This window comes from Pan paniscus, chromosome 13, assembly GCF_029289425.2.
Source record: "Pan paniscus chromosome 13, NHGRI_mPanPan1-v2.0_pri, whole genome shotgun sequence".
NCBI classification, from domain to species: domain Eukaryota; kingdom Metazoa; phylum Chordata; class Mammalia; order Primates; family Hominidae; genus Pan; species Pan paniscus.
This window is the reverse complement of record NC_073262.2, coordinates 79,707,475-79,735,340: the sequence shown is the minus strand read 5'-3', so window position 1 is coordinate 79,735,340 and position 27,866 is coordinate 79,707,475.

Here is a 27,866-nt window from a genome sequence, read left to right as displayed (position 1 = left end):
GGAGGAAGACACTTTAAGACACTTTGCCGGCTTTCTCTCAATAATGAATGGTTCTACATAGAGAAGAGGACTCTGAGACCACCAGACAGAGATTGGTACCCACCTCCACCTCCACCCCAACCCTATCTATCTATCATCTATCTATCTATCTATCTATCTATCTATCTATCTATCTATCTATCTATCTATCTATCTATCATCTATCACTTATTTATCATCTATCTGTCCATCCATCCATCCATCCATTCATCCATCCATCCATCCGTGATTCATCCATCTGCCCATTATCTTAGAGTCAATTGAAATAAAAAGGGCTGTGTTACAGGAACTGTCAAGAATCTACGCTAAGTGAGGGGATACTAAGTGTCAATCAACATGAAGGATAAACTGGGAAATTGGTTTGAACAGTACACCATCTCAGTGGTCTGTTACATCCACAGTTTGATGGAGAAATTACTCATTTGCAAACTGAGAGTGTCCCTACTAAAGATATATGACATAACACATAAGAGCAATACCCCAAATTACACTGGACTTGGGCAATAGTATACATATTTAAATCCCCCAAGAATGTGTTTATGCCCAAAAGAGCAGCAACGGCCTATTGAACCCATAATCTCCATGTTAAAGAGGCCCACAGTGCACATTTACGCAGCAGAGCATGGCCTGACTTCAGTAGCAATGAGTTGTAGACTGAATCTCATTGAGAGCTACCAGGCACTTCCCCTCACTTGGTATAATAGCTCCAGAGGAACCCTTATACACTTAGGATCTTAGTGTAACAAGCGGGATGAAATGAATGCATCTCTGCTTTTACTCTTACAAAGTCTTTTTTCTATTAAAGGCTTATTTCTAATGGCATTAAATAAACACAAAGATTTGCCACCTTTCAGAAGTCTAAATTCAAAATGAGAGTTAAAATCCATACCAACAATCCTATTCAGAATTGAGTCATGTTATAATATACCATATATCATAAATTGTCAAATATTGCTTTGGTTTGCAGACATAATTCATATAAGCTAGCCATTAATAGTATGATATATGATCCAGGAACCTTTAATATAACAAAAGCCAACTAATATTTATCTCTAATATGCTATAATCTTTACTCACATCACAAAGCATTAACAAAGGGTATATGCTTTAATGCTTTACTCTCTTGGGTTTATTTGAACTTTTTTTTCTGGTTTAATTAGCTTATTCATTTTAATTAAAGTACAGTGCAACATTTACATGGTGTTTAATCTGAAAGTTAATCCTGTTTTCTTAGAAGATTAAGTACAGTAATAAATATAAAATAATGGTGGCCGTATCTCATAGGACTGGCACTTTGACTATATGAACAACTTCTGCTGGAAATAGCAGAAACAGATTTTTCTCTAGAATTCTTTCATTAAGCCACAAAATAGCTTTTAACCAATTAAGAGCTCCCACAAAAGCCAGACATGTGCCCCCATCCCTCCACCCCCACCCCATGGATGTTCGCAACTTTTGAATCTGAGGCCAGACTCCAAAACCTCCTGCAGTGGCCCCACAGCTTGTATTTGTTTGCTATGGACTCCAATCCCCTAGAATGCTTCCTTCCCATGTTGAGTTCATCTTGACCAGGGGGTCTGACCTTTTCCTAGAAATGAGTATGCTTGTTGTCAGTGTTGTTTTCTAGCCTCACTCTTGTCTTAGCCCTTGGCAACTTCAATGCCTATGTGGACAACCTGTACAGTAGGCACCTTGTCTCTTCGTTGCCTGACCTCCACAGTGATGATGACTTTTCCTGCACTTTGACTTGGCCATTCACTTCCATGGTCACACTCTAGAATTGTCATTGCCAGAGACTGCCTTGCTCTGAAGTCACTTCCTCAAACTTGCCATTATTCAGCCACTACTTCTATTCTTCCCCACTTCCACTACAGCAGTACTTCATTAAGAGCATCCATCCATCAACCTCTTCATCTCCTATCTTTATTTTCTTCCCAATTCACTTACATTTCATGTTCATTTAAATATCTTTCTTGCAGATACCCTCAGTTCCCTTGTCATATGCATTCTATAATAAAATGCCCGTATTGGATTAATATAGGGCACTTTCCCTGTGTCTGTGCCCAAACTGAATTTTTCCCATCATCATTCCAACATGCTTTTGTATCTCTTATTTAAAACAGTTCTTCCTAACTCTACCTTCCCCTCAATCACCTCTTTCACAGTCAATTTTCTAAGAACTCTTGTATACACATTTATTTCACTTCCTCACCTTTTATTTGCTTTTGGGCTAACTCCAATTTGGTTTTCACCACCACTTCTTCACCTAAATTCATCTTGCTAAGGTTGTCAATCACTTGGACATTATCAAATATAATTGACACTCTTCAGTTCACCTCCTATCTTGCTTCACAGCAGCATTGTCAGAGCTGTCAAGTCCTACATTTGAAATCCTTTTCTTTCTTGGCTTCAGAGACATCATGCTTAACTGGTTTGCTTCTACTTCTCTGGCCTTTCTTTCCAAGTCTGCCTTGGAGACTTCTCTTCTATCCAAACTCTAAATAGAATATCTCAGTGCTTGGTCCTTCACTCTCTTATTTTCTCAAATTCCTGGGAATTTTGAATTTTAAAGATTAAGATCCATCTACATGGAAAACACAGGTCCACGCAAAGACTTGTATGAATGTTCATAGCAGCTCCATTCACAGTAGGCCATAACTGGAAACAACCCAAGAGTCCATCCACAGGTAAATGGATAAACAAAGTAGTGTTATGTATACAATGGAATACTATTCGGCAATAAAAAGAATGAACTATTGGTGCATACAACACCATGGATAAACCTCAAATGTGTTATGCTAAATGAAAGAAGGCTGACAGAAAGGAGCATGTACATACTATATGATTCCATTTATTTAAATTCTAGAATATGTAAGCTAATCTGTAGTGGCAAAAGCTGATCAGCATTGTCGGAGGCTGGGGACAAAGGGAGGGATGGATTGCTAAGAAGTGCATTAAAAACAAACAAACAAAAACAAAAAACAACCACCACAAAACCCTTCAGGATTATGGAAGTGTTCTGTATCTTTATTGTGAGGTGGTTTCATAGGTGTATACATCAGTCAAAACTCATGAAATTGAACATATTAAGTGGGTGCAATTTATTGTAAGTTATACCTCAATAAAGTTGATTAAAATCTGTATGCTGGCAATTCTTGCATTTATGTCTTTAACGTAGATCTCTCTTATGAGCTTCAGACACTGGATCTAACTATTCACTTGACATAGCCATTTTGATATTTCATAGGAATTTTGAGCTTAATAAGTCTAAAACTGAACCATGGATTTATTTTTCACAGACTCTTTTTTTCTCACCTCAGTAAATTGCTGTCTCTAAGACACCTCAAAGTACAGTGGCTTAAATAAAATAAAGTTTATTTCTGTATCACAGGACAGTCTAGAGATGGGTGAGCCAGGGCTGGTAGGTGACTATCATCCTAACCCCTGGATTCCATTTCTGGGTTCCAGGAATGCTTCTGTTCTCATCCCAGACAGCAGAAGCAGGGAAAGGGTAGAAGTGCCTGCATGTTTCTTTTTAGAGGCATAACCCAGAAATGTTAAGTGGCCCTACTTCATAACAAGGGAGGCTAGGGACTGTTGTCTTTATGCAAACATGTACACTATTCAGCTAAAACTTCATGGTAGAAAGGGATAACTGATGTTGAGAGACAGGTCTTCTGGCTTTCTTTAGGATGTGTGGGGAATTGAGCAAATGTTTTTGTGGGACCCCTATCTATGCATTTTAATTAAAAATATATTATAAAATCCATGGGCCTCTGTGAAGTAAAGTGATTTGTCAGTGAAGACTTAGAAAAATGAGTATAGAAGAGATACTTACATATTTATATACTGTCCAGTCAGTGCATATGTTCAGGCATCTCTCATGTTCTTTATTATCAATGGCATTGTTTTTGGCTAATTTTGTATCTCCTATGCAAGAAAACTACAGCAATACTGCTATTACTCACAATGACATGGCTCTTCAGAACTTTTTGTATTGAAACAGTATAGATCTTCTCGCCACTGCAGTACCCTAATACCATTTATTTTAATGCTGGTTATATCATTACTCATGATACGACATCATTTATCTACCTTGCCATCAGTGAATACTGGCTTCCAATGACTCTCTCAGAGATTGTTACTATGCTTCCTTGGTGGTGACTCTGTATGCTAGACTTACCCAGACTATGTAGAAACATGCAAATGATTATTTTCTTGTAGCTTTAAACCAGCTGTTCTTCAATTTATGGTATAAATGTAGAACAACACATCTCCCAAATGTGTCTTTTCTTCACCTCTTCAGGTTGGAATCTCTGCATTCGCAGAATGTGATCTCTTACAATGATGACTGCATCTCTGCAGGCTGCAGAAGTGAGGAACCCATGGGCAGAGTGAGAGGCGCAGTCCATTGCACAAGGAATGTCTGTCCTTCACCCAGCACAGCTTAAGACTGAGCTGAGAGAGTGTAACATTACCGCAGCCACCAGGGGCAAGAGAAGGCATTGTGTTGGGGAGCATGGTCTCTAAAGCCTTCAGAGGAGGTAGTCATGCCTCTAGCCTGAATGTGCTCGAGATGCTTTTCTTTTCTTCTTTGATGCAGGCCCGGGGACACATGCTTTCCTCTACTTGTAGAAGGAGGCACCAGACACCTCTTACCCTGGAGTTCTTTTCTCTAGAAGATAGCCTATAGAGTGGGACATGGTGTCTTCAACCTCCTGACTCTAATCACCTTTGAAGATAAGCATCCAATCCCTTTACATTAAAGGTATGGGATTACAAGACAGACAAACAAAGGGAGACGCTACATGCTTCCAGAAAAATATTATGCAGTTCTCATAGTCATGATTCCTGGGCTAGGTACTATTCCTTTAGGGTATTTTAACTGGGCATCTCTTAAAATTCTTATTGTCAGTTTTAATTTCTAACAGTGGAATTTATCAAATCACTGGAAATACAGATGGCTTCTTCATTGCCTTCAGGGAGACTGTCAGGCCTGGACAGCCAGCCTTAGAAGAATCTTGGTTGTCATCTTATCTCCAGTGAGCTATTTGTAGTTCTGGGGACTGCCGCACTAGATTTTACCACTTTCCATTGGTGGTGGCCTCATACAGTTTTGAGTATAAAAGAGTCTGTAGATGTCAATGCAACCAGACTAATGAAATATATCATTTGGTACATTTTACAGTCATTCTGTCATGACCCCTCACAGCAGCATCATGGAGTAATAATTGTTTTATGCATCTTAGAGATGAAAAAAATGAGATGTAGAAAAAGATAAATAATTTCCCAAAGTATGTCTGACTTCAGAAACCTCAATGTCTCTACCTCAGCTGTTCTCTCAAAGGGAAGGAACAAAATGCAGTTTATGCACCTTACCCTGATGCCTATAGAGAAACTGGTTTGGAGAAATTTTGACCAGCCAATGCCAAATTCTTGTCTCATAGGCCACTTGTTCTTGGAGGTTGTAAGCTGCAAAAGGAAATATACCTCCTTAGGAGATAAAGCTGGACACAGCCTGGCCATCTGTTCTCTTGGCAAGAGCTCACATAGGCTACCTTTATGGATGGGGAAATGGAGGAGGGCATGTCACCAGCCAACAGTGCTGCTGGCAGTGAGGCATGGAGACAGACGGACTCGAGGCAGACTGACTGTTGTCAACATCTTAGAGTCCAAGGAAGAGGCATCATGAGGACTGTACATCTTGCAGAAGAGGGATGCACTGGAGTCTTGGTGGCAGTGGTGGAAGTCTTAGCTCCAGTGGTGGAAGGAGATGCCTATTTGGCCAGCATTCTTGCTGGGTATTATGCTAAGTGCTGAGGTTAGAGTAATAGACAGGAGAGTATAGTGAGATAGAAAGACATTAAGTAAATATTAATGCACATAATTGTTTAATTATATTTGTAATAAACTCCCTGATGAAAGTAGGGTGTTCTTTGAGAACACATAATGGGGAAATCTAACTGAGTCTCTGTGTGGGGTGGTTTCAGAGGGCTCTTCTGAGAAGGTGGCACCTGTAATAACTCTATGAATTGTTTGCAACAGACTTTATAGATTACTCATCAAATATTCGTTTCCCTTCCCTCTTCCTTCGTTAGAGGACCATCCCGTGCCTCCCTCTGCTTTTGCTTTTCAGGTGTCCACCTTCCTCTAGCCATGTGCTTCAAGGGAGGCAGTCCTGGGATAGGTGTCCTGATTAATCTGAGTCAATCATGGTGGTCTTAGTCCCTTGCAATTGATTGGTTTAAGCATGTGCTAGGTTAGAACATGTGATTGGTTAAGATATATTACAATTTTGGCCATTGAGACCCAAGGAAAGCCTATGATATGGCTTTTGGGAAAGGTTTCCTCACTCTTTGTAAGGAAGATGTGGCCCTTTCTGCCTCTGAATGTTGTCACATCTGATATCCTTGAGTGGAACTCACTTGAAGACAATTTCCATTCACCAAAGGCAGAGTAGAAAAATGGAAAGAATCTGGGTTCCTGCTGGCTTCCTTAACTGTAGATGTCAACTGTGGAACATCCCTAGCTTTAGATTTTTAGATGTGGGCTGGGCGTGTTGGCTCACGCTTGTAATACCAGCGTGATATTACAAAGTGCTGGTATCATGCTTGTAATACCAGTACATTGGCAGGCTGAGGCAAGAGGATCACTTGAGTCCAGGAGTTCAAGACCAGTCTGGGCAACAGAGTGAGACCTTGTCTCTACAAAAAATTTAAAAACTAGCCAGGCATGGTGGTTTGTGCCTGTAGTCCTAGCTACTCAGGAGTCTGAGGTGGGAGGACTGAGCCTGGGAGGCGTCAGCCACAGTGAGCCGAGATCACGCCACTGCACTCCAGCATGGGTAACAGTGAAATCCTGTCTCAACAAAAAAAAAAAAAAAAAAAAAAAAGAAGAAAGAAAGAAAGACTTTAAGATGTGTTCCTCATTGTGTGAGCCACTTGAGTTTGGGTTGCTGCCATGTGTACCTGAAAATATAAAAAGGGTTATCCAGGCAATGAGGGTAAGTGGGGAGGGCCACACCAGACTGAACAATAGATGCATAGTCCTGCATGGACACAGACAGGGCCTATATGGCTGGAGAGCAGTGAGTGAAGAGGAGTGAGGAAGAACAAGATGAAGCTGGAGAATTGGCAGAGGTCAGATCATGCCACTGTCATAATTGGACAATGGCTAATAATTTATTAATATAGTTGGACTCCTCACAGACATATTCAGGCTTATAACTCTTCACTCACTTTGCATAGCTCTAACAGAGCACTGGGTGATTCTTACTTTCATGTCTGTATGGTGGAGAATGGGAATAATTATTATGTACCTTCATGATCTATGATATGAATTAAATTCACTAAAAATCACTCAGTTCTTTAACTTACTTGGCTCATGTAACTATAGCCTGATTTCTGTATCGTTGGCTTCTATATTTTTGCTCCTGGGCTTGCTGTCTGGTGGAACTGCCTGAGGATTGCCCAGTCTCAATGGAATTGAATTGGGTCCTCAGCACTTAAGCATTTTGAGCAGTAATTTAGAGAGTAGTTATGCTAGTCATGTTTGTTATAATCAAGCTGGAGATCTTAAAATTCTTTAGTCTTGATGTCTGAGGGACAATCTGAGAATTCTCTAAGGTAATGAGGACTGAGTTCCAATAGCTCTTGAGAAGAGTCTTCATACAGTCCCAGCAGCTGAGAGACGTGCAGGGGGATAGAGAGTCCAAAATATAGGTGCTAGGGGTATGGTTTCTAATAAGCCCAATTAACTTAGACAGGAGACCTGCCTCTCAGCTCAACCTTGCCCATTGTCATGAGCTCTTTGGCACATGTGGAGTCTTTGCTCATTTCCTACCAGCCTCCCCTGGCTGTCTGGGTCTCTGGCTGGAGAGCCTGCTATGGATAACTGCCTGTGAGACTTGGACCCTGACTTCCCATGTAGAGGAGTGTTTAGGAGTTCAGGCTTTGGAACCAGACACCGCTTAGCTGCTACATGAACCTGGGGCACAACATTTAACTTCTTCATGCTATGTTTTATTCATCTGTAGTATTGTAGTAATAATAATAATTGTAGTACCTAAGTGATCGCAGTGTTATGAGGAGGATTAAATGAAGTGATCCATGATGAATGTTCAGCACAACACAGATGTTCAACCTGTGACAACTATTATTTAAAATCTTTTTGTTTGTTTTTTGAGACAGGGTCTCACTCTGTCACTCAGGTTCGAGTGCAGTGGCGCAATCATAGTTCACTATAACCTCGAACTCCTGGGCTCAAGGATCCTCCTGCCTCAGCTCCAGAGTAGCTATGACCACAAGTCTGTGCTACCATACCTGGCTAGCTTTTTTTTTTTTGTACATATGGGGGTTTCACTATGTTGCCCAGGCTGGTCTTGAACTCCTGGCCCCAAGTGATCCTCTTGCCTCAGCCTCCCATGTTGCTGGGATTACAGGCATGGCTTGGTCTAAAATCATTATTGCTTATCATCATTGTCATTGGTATTTGTGGTATTTGTGGGCTGGGTCCTGATCCTCGAATGAATGCAGTATGTGGGACCTTACCATCTTTGCCATTGTCATGGCTAATACAATGCCACAACAAAACTATTTATTGAGCCATGTACCAGGCACCATGCTGGGGTCAGAGAACTTCAGAAAGCAAACAAACAAACACACACAACAATAAAATAAACCCCCAAACCAAACTGAAACAAAAATACCCAAACAAAAAACCAAAACCAAAAATTCAAAAACCCAGTTTTCAGAACTCATAAGCCAGGAATAGTTGGACTTTAACATGAGCCTTCATTTCTCACAATAAGCTGTAATTTGAGAATATGATTGTGATTGTCTTAGTTTTTAAAACTATGACTGCAAAAAAACCCTTTTAAAGCTTTCTTGCAAAAATATTTAATAATTTGATTTGTGCTCTTTGATAGGTATGTTAAACCACTTAATCTGTAGATTCATTAAAAGTGGCTCATATTCAGAGAGAGTGATTTTTTTTTTTTCTTTAGTGTGTGTGGAACCTTCTGGGATGTTTCCAGCCTAAGCACAGTTCTGAGCAAACCATGCTTTGCAAAGCCAGTTATTTGTTTTACTTCTGCCAGAATATTGAAAGTTTGCCTGGTGAACATTCCCTGAAATCAGAGTGACTTATTATCAGGCTTCCTTTGCTTTTGATCCTGCTGCAGGATGGTGTGTTTTCCTAATGATGCAGAATCTCTCGTTAAGTTCAGGAAACAGGATATAAGGATAAGTCAATTGACTCAATTTATGGACATAATAAAATGGTCCCTATTACCTTCAGCAGTCAAGGCAAGACAAGGTGAAACACAGTGTTGTAAAGTTATTATGACAAAATAGTTTAGTATTTACCTGACCAAATAAAGTGAAAATACTGCATTTATTTTTGAAGCGGCATTTCAGACATTATGACCTAAAATTAATAGTGGTAGACGATCATTTATCCTGTCGCACAGGGATATTGCAGAGTTCACTCAAAGCCAGGAATATCTGCTATTAAATCATGGCAAACTAAAAAAAAAATTGTTTTTGAAGTATTTCCTCGTGTCTGCTCTATGTCTGCTGTTGGCCCCACGGAGCCAGTGTTAACAGCTAAGGCATTTCTTTTTCCATCTTGTAATATAATTAAAAGCAAATTTAGAAGCAGAATAGATGTTTTGTATGTTAGAACCCTGTTAGTTTTGGGGAAGGCATTGGCAATGCACACAGTTGTTCCTGACGATTATAAACTCAGAAAACAAACAAACAAACAAAAAAACAAAAGGAAAGAAAGAAACCAAATTGACCAAATATGGTTGCTTGTGTCTTCCAGTGGAAAGCAAGTCTTTTGCATGGCCATAGGAAAAACTAAATGTAAATCAAATATTTTTAACCTGCTGTGTTTCAAAAGAGATGGACATGAAGCTACAGGGGTATAAAGCTTTCAAGTAGTTAAAGGCAGGGACATATGATATTAGTAGCTTATGAAAATACTCAAGATTAGAGCTAAATTTCACTTTTGGTTATTCACTAGACTCTAGAATTTAGAATCTAAGACATAAAGTGTTTATGCTTCTGAATTAAAATAAGACTCCAAGTCAAGTAGGGAAGACTTTGTGGGCATAAAGCACATGTGAAATGGTTTCACTTTGACTATCTAATCATCTGTTTGCCTGTTGATTGTGAGTAGCAGAGAGACCAACAATAAAATCCTTCAGATCTTTGCTATCATCTTTTGCATCAGGCCTGCCTGCCCCTGACATCTTCATTTAAAATTGCATCTGTCTATGCTCACCTCACCCATCTTCACTCCCAATCCACTTGCCCTTCATTGCTTTTTATTTTTTATAGTTCTATCACCTTCTAACATTCTACATAATTTACTTCTTATGTTTAATTGTTGTTTCCCCCTGTATCCCTCATGTGAAGCTGGGATCTTTGATTTTTTCATTGATTTATATCAAGCATCCACAGCAGTGCCTGGCACTTAGTAGGTGCTCAATAAATATTTGTCAAATGCCTGAATAAATCATATCCTCTTTTCCACAAAACCCTATAATGGTTTTTCATCAGCCCTATAATAAACTCTGACTTCTTTATGTGGCATGTACAATCCAGACCCAGCTTACCTATCTAAATGTATTTCTTTTTCATTTGTCCCCTGAATGGTTCCAGCTCTACCAAACTGTGGCCTATCTTGCTTCTGGGTCTTTATACCTGCTGGTTCTTTTGCCTAGAATTCTCTCTGTCCTCCTTCGTCTTGGCTGATTCTGATTTAGTTTTTAGGGCCCAATTTAGTTCCCGCCACCCTCCCACCCCAAAGCCTTGCTTGCTTGGCCTTCCAAGTATATGTGTATTTCTAAAGCACACTATACTTTATCATAACATGTTTATATTATATTGGCATGGACTTTCCATCTGTCTATTTCTTTTTTAGGCTGTAAGCTCTATGGGGGCAAGAGCCAAGCCTGCCCTGTTCAAGTTTTTTTCATGCCAAATGCAGTGCCAGTCACCTTGTAGGAGGTATATTAAATATATGTTGAATCAATGACTCATGAAAAGAAGCGTATGTAACGCAAAGCTAGGATCATCCTACCCAATAAGATCTGGGGACCAATGACCTTTCTAAGGTGTTTTGATGGTCTCTAAGGGCTTATCATTTCTGGCCCCAATTTCCCCTTTGCAATGAACTGTTATTGCCCCTTAATTTAGCATGGTGCAGTTCATTGCAGTGGTATAGGATGTAGCCCTGGAACCCTAACATCTAAGGTCAAGTATCTCTCCTCCCCGATCGCGCCATTTACTAGCTTGCCAACTTCTCTCTGTCTCAGTTTCCTCATTTGTGAAATGGAAATGATTGTGATAATGATAATAATAGCACTACCTCATCGTACTTTGCAATGATTCAATTTGTTCATATGTATAAAGTACAAAGAGTTTAAGATATAGTAGGTCTCAATAAATTTTAGCTCTCTCAGTCAACTATAGCATATCCATGAAGCTATTGCACTTAGCAGAATTTTCACTGAAGGTTTGCAGGTCTCAAGATTATCTCACAGCAAGTAAGTGAAGACATTTCTGTGGGAAATGCCCTCTTGTCCATCCCACCATCAGGATTTTTCTCCAGCACTCGCTCTCTCCTCTGCTTTTGCTCATCCATAATCTATACCTCTGAACCTCTCTCTCACAATGGCAGCCAGATTCTTCCCTCTGTCTCTAATGCAGTGAATTTAAGCTCTACTGCTCCATGTTCCCTTCCAAACTGGACTCCACATCCATCTTTATGTGTATAAAGTTCAGCCCAATGACTGGGCCATGGCCAGCCTTTGCAGATGCCCACCTTCCATTTAATAGGACCATTGTCTTTAGAAGGCAGATGTAGTTTTAAATGGCAAGTTTCTCTTCTTCATTACAGGTAGAAGGAGAAAAATAATGATAAGCACCTTAACAGGTGTGTGTAGTGTGTGTGTGTGTGTGTGTGTGTGTGTGATAATCGCATTCTTTGTAAAGCAAAAAATACTCGAAGACTAGCCAGTTTTCAGCTTTTGCTTTGCTTTTGAGACAATGCAGTTCCCTTCGGCATGAACAGGACTGGTAGAGGTCCCTTACCCCAGAGAAGCATCCTTTTGCCTTCCTTGCAAAGAAATCTTTGCCTAAGAGCTGTGTTGGAAGCAGCCACATTAGCAGGACTCGGTGGCTGCAACATTGTAAATGCCAGCAAATAAAAGTGTCAGCAGCCTGGGCTGTGGGCAGCTGGCAGGGCCTGGAGTTTAGTGCTGTTCTGTGGAAATTGGCCTTTGTAGGGGGCTGGTTCATATCCAGCCCACATGAGTAGTGATTCAAAGTTATTTCCTACCGATGGCTTGTCCTGACCCCAGGAAAAGGCATTTGGAAGTTTCCAGCCATAGCCCACCAGGAAGGAGGAATAGCCACTCAACTTGAACTGCCCTCTCTCTCCAACAGATGGCCCCATCCTAGTTAATGGACAGCATTTTGAATGGTTAGTGGAAGCTTCCCTACCACTGCCTATACTGATAATAGAATTTTTGTATTACTTCTCATGGGACCCATATCCCATGAAAAAAATATAAGAAGACTCATTTTCTTTTCACCATTGGATGTATTTATTTACAAAGAGGGACTTTAAATGGCCGGAGGCACATACACTTGCTGGTAGTAAAACTCTACCTTGTGATTCACTGATTTCTCCAGCAGCCATGCTTCCTGCAGCATTGAGGCTTGGTCATATCACAGTGCTCAGAGGGGAGGTTCAGCCATTTCTGCCTTGTGCCACTGGACAGATGATTCCTGCATTTGGTGAGTTTGGCAAAAGCAAACAGTGCTTTAGGCCTAAGGGTAACTTTTACATTTCAATTGGGAAGAAAGCTGCAGCTTTGGCCTGTGAAATTGACCATGGAGAAGAAAAGGCTTATTTCTGTGTAGTGAATATTCAACAGTCTAGCTTCCAAAGCCTGTCCACTGACAGCAGGTGGTAGCTGTGTGGCCAAGAAGGTTCCACCAGGGTGAGGTCTCAGGAGGGAAGGAAAATAGAGCCACATGTTGCTAAATGCTGTCTGTAATGGGCATTTTGTTGTTGTTGTTGTTGTTGTTTTCTTTTTGAGACAGTCTTGCTCTGGTGACCAGGCTGGAGTGCAGTGGCACTATCTCGGCTCACTGCAGCCTCTGTTTCCCAGTTCCAAGTGATTCTTGTGCCTCAGTCCTCTGAGTAGCTGGGATTATAGACACGCACTATCATGCCCGGCTAATTTTTGTGTGTGTGTGTGTATATATATGTGTACATATATATACACACACTATATATATATAGTATACTATATATATATACACACACATACACACTCTCTCTCTCTATATATATTGTTTGTTTGTTTGTTTTGAGATGGAGCCTCACTCTGTTGCCCAGGCTGGAGTGCAGTGGGGCAGTCTGGGCTCACTGCAAGCTCCGCCTCCTGGGTTCATGCCATTCTCCTTCCTCAGCCTCCTGAGTAGCTGGGACTACAGGCGCCTGCCATCATGCCCTGCTAATTTTTTTGTGGTTTTAGTAGAGACGGGGTTTCACCGTGTTAGCCAGGATGGTCTCCATCTCCTGACCTCGTGATCCGCCTGCCTCAGCCTCCCAAAGTGCTGTGATTACAGGCGTGAGCTACTGTGCCCGGCCTGATTTTTGTATCTTTAGTAGAGATGGGGTTTCACCATGTTGGCCAGGTTGGTCTCTAACTGCTGACCTCAAGTGATCTGCTCTCCTCGGCCTCCCAAAGTGCTGGGATTGTGTAAACCACTGCGCCCAGCCTTGTAATGGGCGTGTCAATGGCTCGAAATCATAACAGGCATTTCAAATGATGTTTTCCAAGAGCTTTTAAGACATGGGAAAATGCCTCAGATCATCAGTAAATGAAGGAAACAAATAGGATACAAAGATACACAGTGTGATCTAACTCTGCAAAATAATAGGCATTCAAAGGTACAGACACCAGTATGCTCAGAGTGGATGGCAAACTTTTGACTCTAGTTTAGTTTTGTGTCTCTTAATAATGTCCTGTGACTTCCAGGCTTCCTATATTACTTTTAAAATCTGCATAAAATAAATGTTTATTTTAAAAAATAAAGTGGAAGAATCTACTTCCATCGGTGACAATTTTAAAGGGTCTGATCTTCTACAATGAGGCAAAACCTATTATTATTCTCTTTTATCATTCTCTGTGGGAGGTGAAATGGCCCCAGCTTACTTCACCCCACTCTTGTGATTTGCTAGGTATTTTCTCACCTCAAAAATAATGATGTATTACATATGACCTGGGTTAGCACATTTGTGACAGATGCCAACTTTTTGGAGCAAGTCAGGATTACTTGGTTTTAGTTTTGATGTCTGTGAGCTTTATCTTTTCATCTTAGAGCAGTGTGATAAAAATATCACAAACAAAAATTGCAAGATACATTCATGGAATGAATATGTTTACATATAAACATTCTCCTGTGTTATTACTGTTACAATGAAGTCTTATTTAAAAAAAGCAATCAAGTAATTCAATATCCTAAGTTGCTGAGCTTTTATTTTTGGCATCTGGCTATTTTAGGATAAAACGGCAAGTAACTTTATCGAATAACTCCATTCTCCTTCCTCTCACCACTATAGTGAAACTGGTATATAAATTTTTAAAGGGCAGTTTACAAGATATATCCTTAAGTCGTATCTATTCAGCCTAATCTCATGCACCTTTTACATTTGTATTTATGTTCTAAAATAGGACATAAAACAGGATTCTAGAAGTATATTTTGTGAAATAATTGTCCCATGACATATTTGTGAAAAAAAGATTTTATGCTCCAAAAATTTGGAAACACTATGTACTGGAGCACTTCCCAACTCTATTTTCAATTCACATACTCACATTAAAGGCTCTGAAATGTTCTGCAGGAAAGAAAGCCTTTAAACTTTGTTTAAACCAGTATTTTATAAACGTATCCAACCAGGATATTCAGAAGTAATGCTTCCAAAGCACTCCAAGAGCCTATATTATCAAATAAACATTAGATGACTTTCTTTTGCTGCACTTAAAAAGAAGCAGGAGGCCGGGTGCAGTGGCTCACGCCTGTAATCCCAGCACTTTGGGATGCCGAGGTGGGCGGATCATGAAGTCAAGAGATCAAGACCATCCTGGCCAGCATGGTGAAACCCTGTCTCTACTGAAAATACAAAAATTAGCTGGGTGTGGTGGCATGTACCTATAGTCCCAAATAATCGGGAGGATGAGGCAGGAGAATCATTTGAACCCGGGAGGCAGAGGTTGCAGTGAGCCGAGATCACGCCACTGCATTCCAGCCTGGTGACAGAGCGAGATTCCATCAAAAAAAAAAAAAAAAAAAAGAAGAAACAGGAAAGTAGACAAATAACATAAGCAAGATTTTCTATAAAAACAACTCAAAAATGGTTTTATGTTTAAATCATAACACTGCCCCAAGCCCTTTGATTAGCTGTAGGAGTCCCTCAGATTCTTATGTGACCATAGCAACCATTGCTTTAATTCAGGTCACGAAAGCACTCCAAGCCAGGGCACAGTTCTGCTTGGCCATCTCTAATATTTTCGATTTATTCCCTAACTTGAGGGAGATGACTGCAGTAGCTGCAGTTGGTGTGTTTGGTGTAGAATGTTAGCACCCCCTCCTACCCTCTTTTCTAGAAATATCTTCCTTTTGTCTCTTTTAGCTTCTTGGCTTTCTCTTTTTGTCTCAGAGCCCAAAATGACCATGTGAGTACAAGCCCCAGTAAGACCGTTTGGTCTCCCAACTCCATCATTTATGAGGGTAGGCCACTCGATCTCCATCCTAACAGGTACATGTTTGCTCTGTGTAAAAGGTTTTTAGACTTTATTAAGAGCAAAACTTTGACGATATGTCTTTGAGAATACCTGAAATCTTCTGCAACTACTTTGTCTATGACATTTATATTTTTTCAAGGACAGTGACTCTGCTTGTGCAATGCCTAATGTATCAGAATCCTCCATTGTTATCTGTTGTGCTTTTGAAATCAGCCCCTGCACTTATTGAAGTGTGGGCAAATCCATAAACAAAGAGAAATGGTCAGGATGTCATGGCTGTTTTACAAAAGGTGTCCATGACAAGGCTAATTGATTCAGGGGACTTTGTTTTCAATAAAGGAACAGAGATTAGTTTACCGTCGATCTTAATTATTCCATCCATCAAACATTTGTTGCCTTGGGCAACTGGCATCATCTTTGACGCTTGCTAATTTTAGCTCATTTTATTTAGAAAGGCTTGCTTCTTTTGTTTCATTTTTTTTTTTGTGGATTTGGATGGGGAAAAAAGAAACTGACATATTTATGGGTGAAATTTCAAACTGTGCTATGCTGAATGCGCCAACAGAAGACATTTGCTTCTTTTTCCCCTTTCTTCCTTCTTTTTCTTACTGCTGATTAAAATTTATGAATTATATGTTTGTAGGTGTATGTGTACAGGGGAGCCAGATATGAACCTGTAAAAAAATATAAGCTGGCCTGCTTCAAACAAGCTAAAATGAGCAAGGAGAAAATATAGTTGCCATCATCACAGGATATTTGGTCATGGTTTCAAGAGAGTGCTGAAATTCTGCCTCTTGAAATTTAAACATGGCCAGTTGCTTACTGTCCTTTTTCTTATATTACTTTTAAATTAGTTTTGGTGTGGCTTTGATAACCCCCAAATCCCATTCCACCTTTCTGCACACCTCTCTTCTGCATCCCTGTGCCTTCATGTGCCTTTGCCCTGTGTGCCTTTGTGTACCACTGTCTTCCTAGACAGTTTTGAATACATGAAGTTTGGACAGAGGGGTCTTCTAATTGAAGCCACAGGTGGCAGGAGGAGAAGCAAAAGATAGGGATTTGCACAGATAAAATACAATAAAATACTTCCAGACAAAGGACAACTACATGGCTAAAAACACTAGGGACATATTTTATGATTTGATCAAGGAATGCAATATAATATAACTTGTTTAAACACTGCATTTAGATTTTTACTTGTCGAGCAGGTGACTGACTTCTTTGGAGGCAATCTTGTTTGTGTTTGGACACAGAATCACCACTGCTTGGTGCCTGCTGTTCCTTCTAATTGCTTCACACTATTGGCATATGACTACACTGTGTAAGTCTGACCACGTATGTGTACTGTTTTCCAGTGTAATCAGATGAAATTAACAATAAGCTAATCTGACAGATTTAATTTATATCTTTTCCCTTTTTGGCTCTATGACAGTTATCATAATAGTTCCCAGGTCACATAAATGACTCCTGTCTTTGTCAGAGATCATATCTGTTACAAGGAAAAGAAATTTACTTAGGGAAGCTCCAGTCAAAATAGTGCTGATTAAAAGGGTATAGGACCAATTTCATGGCACCAGTCATGAGAAATGTGCCTGGGCTTCCCAGGAACTAGAATGCCACTAGGAAGCTGCTGTCTCTCTCTCTCTGTGTCTCTCTCTGGGCCTGCATATTGTTTCCTCTTTGCTTATTTTCTGTAAATATACTTCATGCTTCTCTTTGGCAGGTCAGCTTTCTTTTTAAGGCTCTTGTTTCTATGCCCACGACTTTATATGATCCCACAGTTCCATGCCTATCACCATCTGATGGACTCTCACCGACTCTTTACCTTAATTCCTATGAAAGATTATTATTGATCTCTCCCACCAGACTATAAGCTCCATGAAGGCAGGAACCATAACTATTTTTCTCGTCAGTGTATTCTCATTGCCTAGCTAAGCTCATGATCTTTAGTAGGTATGCAGTAAATTGGTGAGTAAATGACTAACTCCAATATCTAGATCTCCTGAGGTTTATTTCTATTGTCTGATATATTTTCTTTTCTTGGTTTGGTTAAATGGTCTCTTGCTGAATGCTGAGCATTGTATGTGAAAAATTGAAGAGATCATTTGAGGGTCTGGATGATGTTATCACCCCCCAGAGAGAATATGCTTTTGCTTCTTATGCTCACACCTTAGCTGTTAGTATAGAGACTAATTATCTTAATCCAATCTAGATTGAACTAATTCAAATTTGTGTTTAAGTCTTTACAGAGATTGCTTATTTCTAGTTACCTCTTATTCTTAGGGTGAAGACTTTCAGTGATTCTAACCAGATGTTTGGGGTGTTTTTAGGACCCTTATTCTTGGTGGGCCCTGAACTTTGATTTTTTTTTTTTTTTTTGTCTCAGCAGCAGAAAGCTCTTCTCAGCTTTTCAGCCTCTTAGCTGATAGTTAAAATGCCTCAATGAGAAAGGTATTGCCAACTGTCAGGCTAATTTCTGTGCTTTCTTTTCCTTATCTCCGGTATCTTGGTCCTTGGGTGTTTGAATCTTGGTAGCTCTTTCATTTCATTTTAATTTTTTTGTTTGGTATTTTAGCCCATCTAGCTGCTCTTGGTGAGAAGGTTAGTTTGATGCAAGTCTAGTCTACCAGAGCCAACAGTGGAAACCAATTGTTGAGTAACCATATATTGTAGAGAAGCAATCTGATAGGCCTATTGTAGATTACTGGTCTAATCATCTCTGGCCAGAGGGAATGGGATAAAGTAATACTTGGAAGAGCTGTTCTGCTATGAGCAAGGGAGGCTAGTTTAAGGGGAGAAGTTGGGCACCACACGTATTGTCACAGTGTCTATTTCAACCATCATCATCATCATCATCCTTATTAATACCTCACCTTTGGAACCTTATGATTTATAAAACTCTGCAATTTGGGTTTTTTGTCTAGTTTCAATACTCTAGGATATGTAACAGATATCTTTTTAAAATGTATTTACTTTAATTGACAAACATTGTGTATATTTATGATGTACAACATGATGTTTTGAAATATGTATACTTTGTGGAAGGCTAAATTGAGCTAATTTACATACTTATTTCTTTGTGATGAGAACACTTAAAATTTACCCTCAGCAATTTTCAGGAATACAATACATTGTATTAACTATAGTCACCATGTTGTACAATAGATCTTTTGGAATTATTTCTCCATTCTAACTGAAATTTTGTATCCTTTGATGACAGTCTCTCCAGTCTATCCCCGGCTCCCCACCCTAGCCATTGATAACCACTACTCAACTCTCTGCTTCTAAGAGTTTGACATTTTTAGATTCCACATATAAAAGAGATCATGTGGTATTTGTCTTTCTGTTTCTGGCTTATTTCACTTAACATTTCTTCCAGGTTAATCCATGTTGTTGCAAGGGACAGGATTTCCCCAAATAGGTATTTATGCTAACAGTTACTCTATTATGCTTCAGTGTTTAATCATCCCTCATTTTACCATTGCCATCATCAACAGCCCTTATACCTAAAACATGTGTCCTAGATCTTATCATGGCCAACTATCCACTATTCCCAATGCTCTCTTTCCTCCTTCCCCACTAGTTCCCAAACTTCCCCAGTCCCAGGGCTGAAAGGCCAGTGTTTGGTCATTATCTCATTTCTGTCTACCCTCTTTAACTCTTTCCACTCCTCAGATGTGAAGTTCCTGAACAGATAGTATTTGTTTTATGCCTCAAGCCAAGTGTCTAGGGGGCTGGAGAGTTTGAGGGCAAAGCATGATGACTGAGCAGTAGTGCAGAATGAGGAACCAGTGACAAACAGGGACAAACTGAGCTTCAATCTGAACTTAGAAGAGGTACCACCAAATACCTTTTTTTTTCTTTTACCTAAAATACATTGCCTGGGAGTCCCTGAACAAAGGCTCAGAATGAAAATACCTAGGTAAACATAGGAGTTGATGACAAGACATTCATTCTTGCTTGCCTGGTAGTTTAGAAATTAGGGAATAAAAATAAGAAAGAGATGCTTCATTGGGGAAAAAAGGAGGAAGATAGTTCAACAGTGAGGTTTTTCAAATTTGCAGGATTAAAAATTTGCTTCACCTTATCTTTTTTCAGAGTCTGAACAAATTGAAGCTATACCTCATAGTACTTTATGTCCTATATGGCTACCTAAATTTGTCATTTAGACATAGCAATAATGTCATCATTATCATAAGAGCTGACGTCTACTGAGAACTTATCATATTCTCAATATGCATTATTATTTAATTTTCACCACAACCCTATGAGCTAGGTATTGTCATGATTACATTTATAGATAATGAAACTGAGGTAAGTAATTTTCCCAGGGTCACATAATGCTTGGCAAGTGACAGTGACAATATTTGAGTTCTGGGGACTAATATCAGACCCCTCACTTTTAAACACTACACTGTGCTGATTCCTATGTGCATATAATACCTATTAAAATGTTTATTTTTATGACTGTTTTACAGTAAGAAAAACACATGAGAAAGTATGATTCTCTGTAGGAAAAAGAGCCGTACAGTCCAAGCTTAAATTAAAGTTACTGTATTAGGTTATTTAGTAAACTGCCATAACAAAATGTAGTGGCTTAGTTGAGATGAATGTCCATTTCTATTTCATATAAAAGCCTACAGAAAAGCAAGGGGGCCAGAGTCATCCCAGAATTGAGGTTGCTTCTCTCTTGTTGCTCTGCCAGTCCCAAGGTTGTGTCCATGTCTGCCTGATTGAAACTTATGTTAAGTTTACATTCCAGCCATGGGAAGGGAGGAAAAGAGAGAGAAGAGTGAAGACTTAGGGTTCTTATAAGTCAAGAACTGGAAGCTGCACACATTTCTGCTCACATCATATTTATAAGAACTTAGTCATAGGGCCATACGTAGCTGCAAGGGAGGCAGAGAGATACAGTCTTTATCTAGGTGGCTCTGTGCCTTGCTAAAACTTGGGAGGGGATTCTCTTTCTAAAAGGGAGAAGGAGCAGTTAACTGGGAGACACTTACCCTCTGCCCAGCTTTCAAATTAGTAACACAAGTAATGATATATTTATGAGTTTGGAATTTTTAAAGTTATCTGGCATGGGTAATAAATGACTCTTTTCCTTATTTATAATAAAACTATCTTGGCTTGGATATAATCCAAATAATCAGAAAATACTCTAATTCGAAGCAAGTCCTACAGTCTAAGTGATATTAAAACCAGAAGAGATTGCAGGGCATTGTTTTAATGCAAAAAGGTAGTGTAAACACTGTTGAGATAAACTTTGCTATATTATTAAAGAATATTTATAGGTAGACATTGTATAGGGCATCTAACTAGATATTTGGAAACAGCTTACAGAGATTATAACATGCTATTCCTTCTCTATTTGATTTGTAAGATAAGATTGATGGATGTGCACGCAGAACAAAAGGGGATTTAATAACAGGGTTCAGCCTCACTCCAAGTAGGCACTCTGATTTAAAACCAACACAGCATATCAGCACAAAAGCCCATGACTCTAAGCCTCTAGGCTTGATTAGCATCCTTGGGCAAATCAAGATTTCTTAAACCCCTTGTGGAGGCCCATACAGAATGCAGTCATCTCAGCAGCTCACAGCCTAGGGAAAATGATGACATCTAGGACTGCAGTTTTTATTTCCAAGGAATGTTTGCTCTGGAAATTTCTGTGCATGAGTGTTGATGAAAATTCACAATGGTCCCATGCATCATGTAAAACAAAATGCCCTTTTGGGTGCAGCCAGTCTCCAAGTTACTGCCATTTGCTGTTGTTCATTGTGGTTTGGCTCCTGAAGTCAGAGCTTGTTTGTTTTGGTGATTGCACATTCTCTTCGTTTCGCATAGTTTTGCAGTCCTGCTTGCCTGAAGCAATCATCAGTTTTAGTTCATGGACCAGGAAGGAGCTTCTCCAGGGATGAGCACTCAAATCACAGCACATGAAGCTGTAAGCATCTCACAAGGTATAGTCCAGCAGCCTTGACAGATGAGGGAATCAAGGCCCTGGGAGGTTGAGAGTCTTCATCGTAGTTTCCCGGCTAGTTCAGAACGGTTGAGTCTAGAACCTATGTCTCTGAACTCCTGGTCCAGTGTTCTTTCCCAGGGACCCTGGCCTTTATTAATCACAAAGTTAGGCAATTTGGGAACTTACCCAAAATCTTTGAAATTCTATCTTTTTGCATAAAAACCATTTTAGAATCTAAGGATGTTTGGATTCTCTAGTGAATTAGGCATTTCTTGGCACAGGTAGGGTCCAAGGGCCAGGAATGTCTCGCCTTGCCCGAGAGCTCTTATTTAGACTTATTTCCAAGTAAGTTATCTATATCCAGTCATTGTAATTGTCTGCATGTGTGTTCAGAACATTGTTAATTATAAATATTTAAAAAGTCACAGTGTTTACAACTGTTTTAACACAATGTATTTTGTTTTAATAAAATAGGAGCCTTGACAATTGAAAGCCCTGAGGGCTTTGTGATCTGTGAGAAATGTTGAGAGGTAGTGCCGGTGGAGGTTTAGAGTTGAGGCTGAACAGACATTTGTTGAACTGAGTTCGAGTCCTGATCAGAGAATTAAGCTTCTACTTTAACAGTTTGCTGTTGATTTCAGTCCTAGTGAAAATTGGCAAAATATAGCAGAAGGAGCACAGGACCCGATATGAAGACATATACTTAGAACACTAATGCCATCTATGAGTTATGTAGCCTTTGGCCAATCACTTATTCTTCCAGAGCCTCAGTTTTCTCATCTGTTATATAAGGATAAGATCACTTGCTTCACAGGAGGGTTGTTGTGTGGCTCAAGTAAGATGTTTGTGAAAGTCCCTTACGATGGGAAGCATCATTCAAATTTGAGGCATATTGGTTTTTGTTATTGTTGTAGTAGCTTTATTATTATATTATTTCAATCATAGTTGATTTCCAGTTCAGTGGCCCATGTTCTAGTAAGTTAAGTTGTTGTAAGCCAGATGAAAAAAAAGTGCCAAGCTGGTCACAGGTGCTATGGTCTAGATGTTTGTGTCTCCCCACAATTCACATTTTACCAAATCCCCATGGTGACAGTATTAGGAGCTGGGGCCTCTGAGAGATGATTAGGTCATGAGGCCACAACCTTCAAATATGGGATTAGTGCACTTATCAAAGAGGCCCCAGAGAGCTACCTTGTCCTATCCCATGTGAGAACACAGTGAGAAGGTGTCATCTATGAAGCAGAAAGTGAAGCTTCCTTAGACACTGAATTTTCTGGCACCCTGATCTTGGACCTCCCAGCTTTTAGAACTGTGAGAAATACATTTCTGTTGTTTATAAGCCACTCAGTTTATGGTATTTTGTTATAGTAGCCCAAGTGGACTAAGACAATAGGAAAGCATGTTTGGCCAACACATTCATGCAGTGATCGGAGAACCTGATGCCCAAAAGTGCACCACAATCCCTGAGCTGTCACAGGGGCCTCCCTGAGCTGTCACAGGGGCCTCCCTGTCCATGGCATTGACAATCTGAAACCCTCATGCTGCCTTGACTTTGTCTTGTCTTCTCCTTCCTCTCCCACATCACACAAATCTGGAGACATTTGTTCTAGACATAAAATGCTTCCTCCAAGAGTTACCTGAGATGCTTCTTAGAGCTCTGCCTTCATTAAGGTTCTCATGTTAATCTTGCTGATGCAGATGGGAAGAAATTCTTAGTAAGAGGCCTGGCAAGAAAACTGCACATGCAAAAGCTCAGACATCATTAAGTCCCCAGAAGTCCTTGTGCTTGAGGGATTCATTCTGTGAGACACTGAAGCTGGAGAATGCTTCTATACCCTGTGAAAGAAGTCTGAAGCTGCCCTGGTGGCAACAGGGAGCCAAAGAACTGTTCTAAGTGGGGGACTGGCAAGACCAGGCTTGCATTTGATCCCTGTTCCTTCTTTGAACCTTTGCTTGGAGGCCCACAGAGATCCTAGAGCTCTGCTTATGGGAGCCAGAGAAGTTAGGTCTGAAGGCAAATGTTCCAGAAGAATAGCTTAGGTGAGACAGGAGGGCCAGCAACTTCCTTGCATAGGAGAAATGATAGAGGCAGGTTCGTTTTGGCTTTATGGCAGCAGAGAAGACTAAGTGCTTTGAAGTCAGGAGGAGGTCCTTGTGCCAGGGCCCAGTGTAAAGGCCATGCTCAGTGGTCTTCCTAGTGCCTGGCTATGGGGCACACACGGCTCCCACTGGCTGGGGGCTGCACACTTCAAGAACAGGTTCAATGCCAATCAGCCCTGACCCAATCTGTCTACAGCCAGCTTGTGCTTTTTTCACTTTAGAAGGAACTGAGCACAGCAAGCAAACTGCATTGTAGTGAAGCCAGCCCTAAAATCAAAGGAACCTATATCCAAACCAGATGGTTCCCGCAGAGATTCACTGTGTGATCCGAAGTTGTCCTACATTGTAGGAACATTCTTGGCTTCTCAAGACAAATGAAACCTTTGGCACTGAAATAGTGTTTCAGTTTATGTAAAGGCATGTTTGTAGTTCTATAACAGACCTCAGTCTTAAAGGAGCTATATCCCTGAAAATAATCATGTGAATGGGCACTGTATAATTAGAGGCACAAACTCCACCAGAAACTGGAGTCACTTAAACTAATATTTGACAAAGTTTTTTTAATAAATTAGGATATTTTAGCAGACAGTATGATGATGGATGGAATTATACCTTTGAATTGGAGAAGCGGGAAGAGCCAAAGGCAGCTTTTAATGATTTCATAATTTTGTCTGGGTCTGGCTCTGGTCTCTTTTTTTACCCTAAGAACCAGTGAGAAAGAAGCTTTCCTTTTGGAAAACCAGACTTGAGGTATGTGTGGTGTGTGTGTGTGTGTGTGTGTGTGTGTGTGTGTGTGTGTGTGTGTGTGTCTTTCTACCTCCCTAACTGATTTCAGCTCCAGAAAAGAGAAACTGCTTTTGTCACATACAATTCATATGCAAACGTAACAGTGCATATTCTGCAGGGGTGGTTTGGGGATGGCTGATAGATTTGCAGTACTATCCTGAGAACCACTCTGCTTTCTTTTCATTTCTTCAGGGAGCGGCAGTAAGACCCAAAGTGAGAGTTACGGGGAGACAAGTAACTTCTCTCAACTTGGGGACTGAGGGTTTCTAGCAAAGGAGAGGCCTACCTTTGGGGCCAGTCAGCTAGTTGGCTGGCATCTGTGAGGGATGCTGAGGAGGACATGGAGTCTTGCTCTGTCGCCCAGGCTGGAGTGTAGTGGCGCGATCTTGGCTCACTGCAACCTCTGCCTCCCGAGTTCAAGTGATTCTCCTGCCTCAGCCTCCAGAGTAGCTGGGACTATAGGCACATGCCACCATGCCCAGCTAATTTTTGTATTTTTAGTAGAGACAGGGTTTCACCATGTTGGCCAGGCTGGTCTCGAACTCCTGACCTCATGTGATCCATCTGCCTCGGCCTCCCAAAGTGCTGGGATTACAGGCGTGAGCCACCGCGCCTGGCCTGGCATTCTGATATTGATGTAAGATTAGCTTAGAAGACTTTAACTCTAGGACCGTGCATTTTGGGGAGAGAGGGAGAGAGGAGTGGGAGAGGAAAAGGAAGGCAGAAGGAGAGGGAGAGGAAGAAAGGGAGAAGAGAGGGAGGAGGAGAGAAAGATGGAAAGGGAAAAGAGGGGAAGAAAGATAAGAAGAGGGGAAGAAAGGAGGAAAAAGGGTGGGGGCAAGGAGTGGAGGAAAGGAGAATGAACGTCACTTACCTGAAATGCTTGGGGCCAGAAGTGTTTTGGGTTTTGGATTTTTTGATATTTTGGAATATTCGCATATACATGAGATATCTTGGGGATGGGACCCAAGTCTAAACACAAAATTCATTGATGTTTCCCATACACCTTATCACATAGTCTGTAAAATTTTATCCACAATTTTACATCATTTTGAGCAAGAAACAAAGTTTTGACAGGGTTTTAGTTGCCATCACATAAGCTCAGGTGTGGAGTTTTCCACTTGGGGTGTCATGTCCATCCTCAAAAAGTGTCAGATCTTGGAGCATTTCGGATTTTTGGATTAGGGATACTCAACCTGTGCAATTACTGCCTCTCCTAATTGTAAATATGCCCAGCTGAAGCTTAGAGAAATAATTATTTCAACTACTGTGTGAGCCTAATTTAATTTCCTTTTGTTTTTTTCTCTTTTTTCCCTCTTTTTGGGTCCTTTTCTTCTCTCACTCTGCTGTTGTTACTGTTCCTCCTCCTTGTGCTCCTCACACTCCTTTTAAGTGACTGGTAAATGGAAAAATGTTCTCTGTCTAGTACAAAGTTGCTAGGAAAAAAAAATCAAGAGTTAATTTTACTTGAGGGTTTTAGAAACCTGGGCTGTCATAGAAACCTATGAGGATGTGTGGTAGAACAGAATTTAAAACATGCAGACAGTTACACAGCAATTTTAAAACTGGTGATTCTGAGGGCTGATTTGATTAGGTGATTACCCTTGTAAAGGAGTAACTTAATCTGTGAGACACTCCCCCAGCAGAAAACTCACTATACTACTCTGGTTTAAAATAATTTCTTCACAAATTGCACTTAAAAATAATTGGAAAAATTTAAAAAGCAAATCTAATTTTTCAATAAAAAAATCAACTTTTAAAATTCCTCCCTGGTGGTCCAGTATTATTAAATATTCTTCGGGTTTTTTTTTAATCTTGCTTTATTGGAAGGAGAAAAACAATTATCTGTAAACGTAATTTTTAATGCATGGTAATAAAAATAAATGGCATAGTTCTGCTGCAGTTCACCTAAATCTTCTTCCCTGGTGGTCTAGTGGTATTAAATAATCGGTACCACATGTATTCATCATTTGCTGACAGCAAAAGAAAAACTTTGGCATTTTATTGTCTAAAGAAACAAGCATGATGTTATTTAGGCTTCTAGAGGCGACTTTGTTGATGGTCTGTGAAGAAACCTTCATTTTCCTTGCTGGTGGGCTGTGCTTTTTGTTAATTTACATGGCAATTAGTATAAAACAAGAGACAGGCACTCTTTCCAAGGTTGATTTGAGTCTCTCTTGCAGGTTGCCCAGAGAATGATTTAGCTTTTTTTCTGCATTAATTGGGGCAATGAAAATATGTTATATATTGCCAGTTCTGTGTTTGGCGGGAAACTATTGCAATTGGTAAACATGAGAAAATGGTAATTATTAGTGAATAAGTACCGCAATTATTATTATTATTACATTTCACAATTGTGTAGAAGATGAACTATTAGCAACTTCAGGAGAATGTTTCAACATAGCTTCCTTGTGCTTATTCCCTTCATTTGAGTGAGGCTGAATTATTATGATTTGTGAAAACAGAAAATTTCAAACTTGAAAGTAGTGTTGATGAAGAGTCAAACTCTGTAAAATATTTGAAGAGATTTATTCTCAGCCAAATATAAGTGACCAATGGCCCATGACACAGCCCTCAAGAGATCCTGAGAACATGTGCCCAAGGTAGACAGACTCCAATTTGGTTTTATACCTTTTAGGGAGATATAAACCATCAATTCATACATGTAAGATGTACCTTGGTTTGGTCCAGAAACGTGGGATAACTGGAAGCGGGGGCTCCCAGGTCAGAGGTGGATTCAAAGACTTTTCGGATTGGCAGTTGGATGAAAAAGTTAATTAATTGTCTAAAAACCTAAAATGAATAAAAGAGAATGTCTGGGTTAAGATAAGGAGTTGTGGAGACCAGAGTTCCTGTTATGCAGAAGAATCCTCCAGGTAGCAGGCTTTCAGAGAGCATAGATTGTTAATGTTTCTTATTAGATTTAAAGTCTGTTCTATCAGTAATTCCAAAACAGAGGAGGGGAGAATGAGGCAAGTCTGGCTCCCCCTTCCCATCATGGTTTGAACTAGTTTCTCAGGTTAACTTTGGAATGCTCTTGGCAGAGACGAGGGGTCCATTCAGATGGTCGGGGGGTTTAGAATTTTATTTTTGGTTTACACTTGATTCACATTTCCATGTATGTGTATTAGAAACAACGCCTTGTTT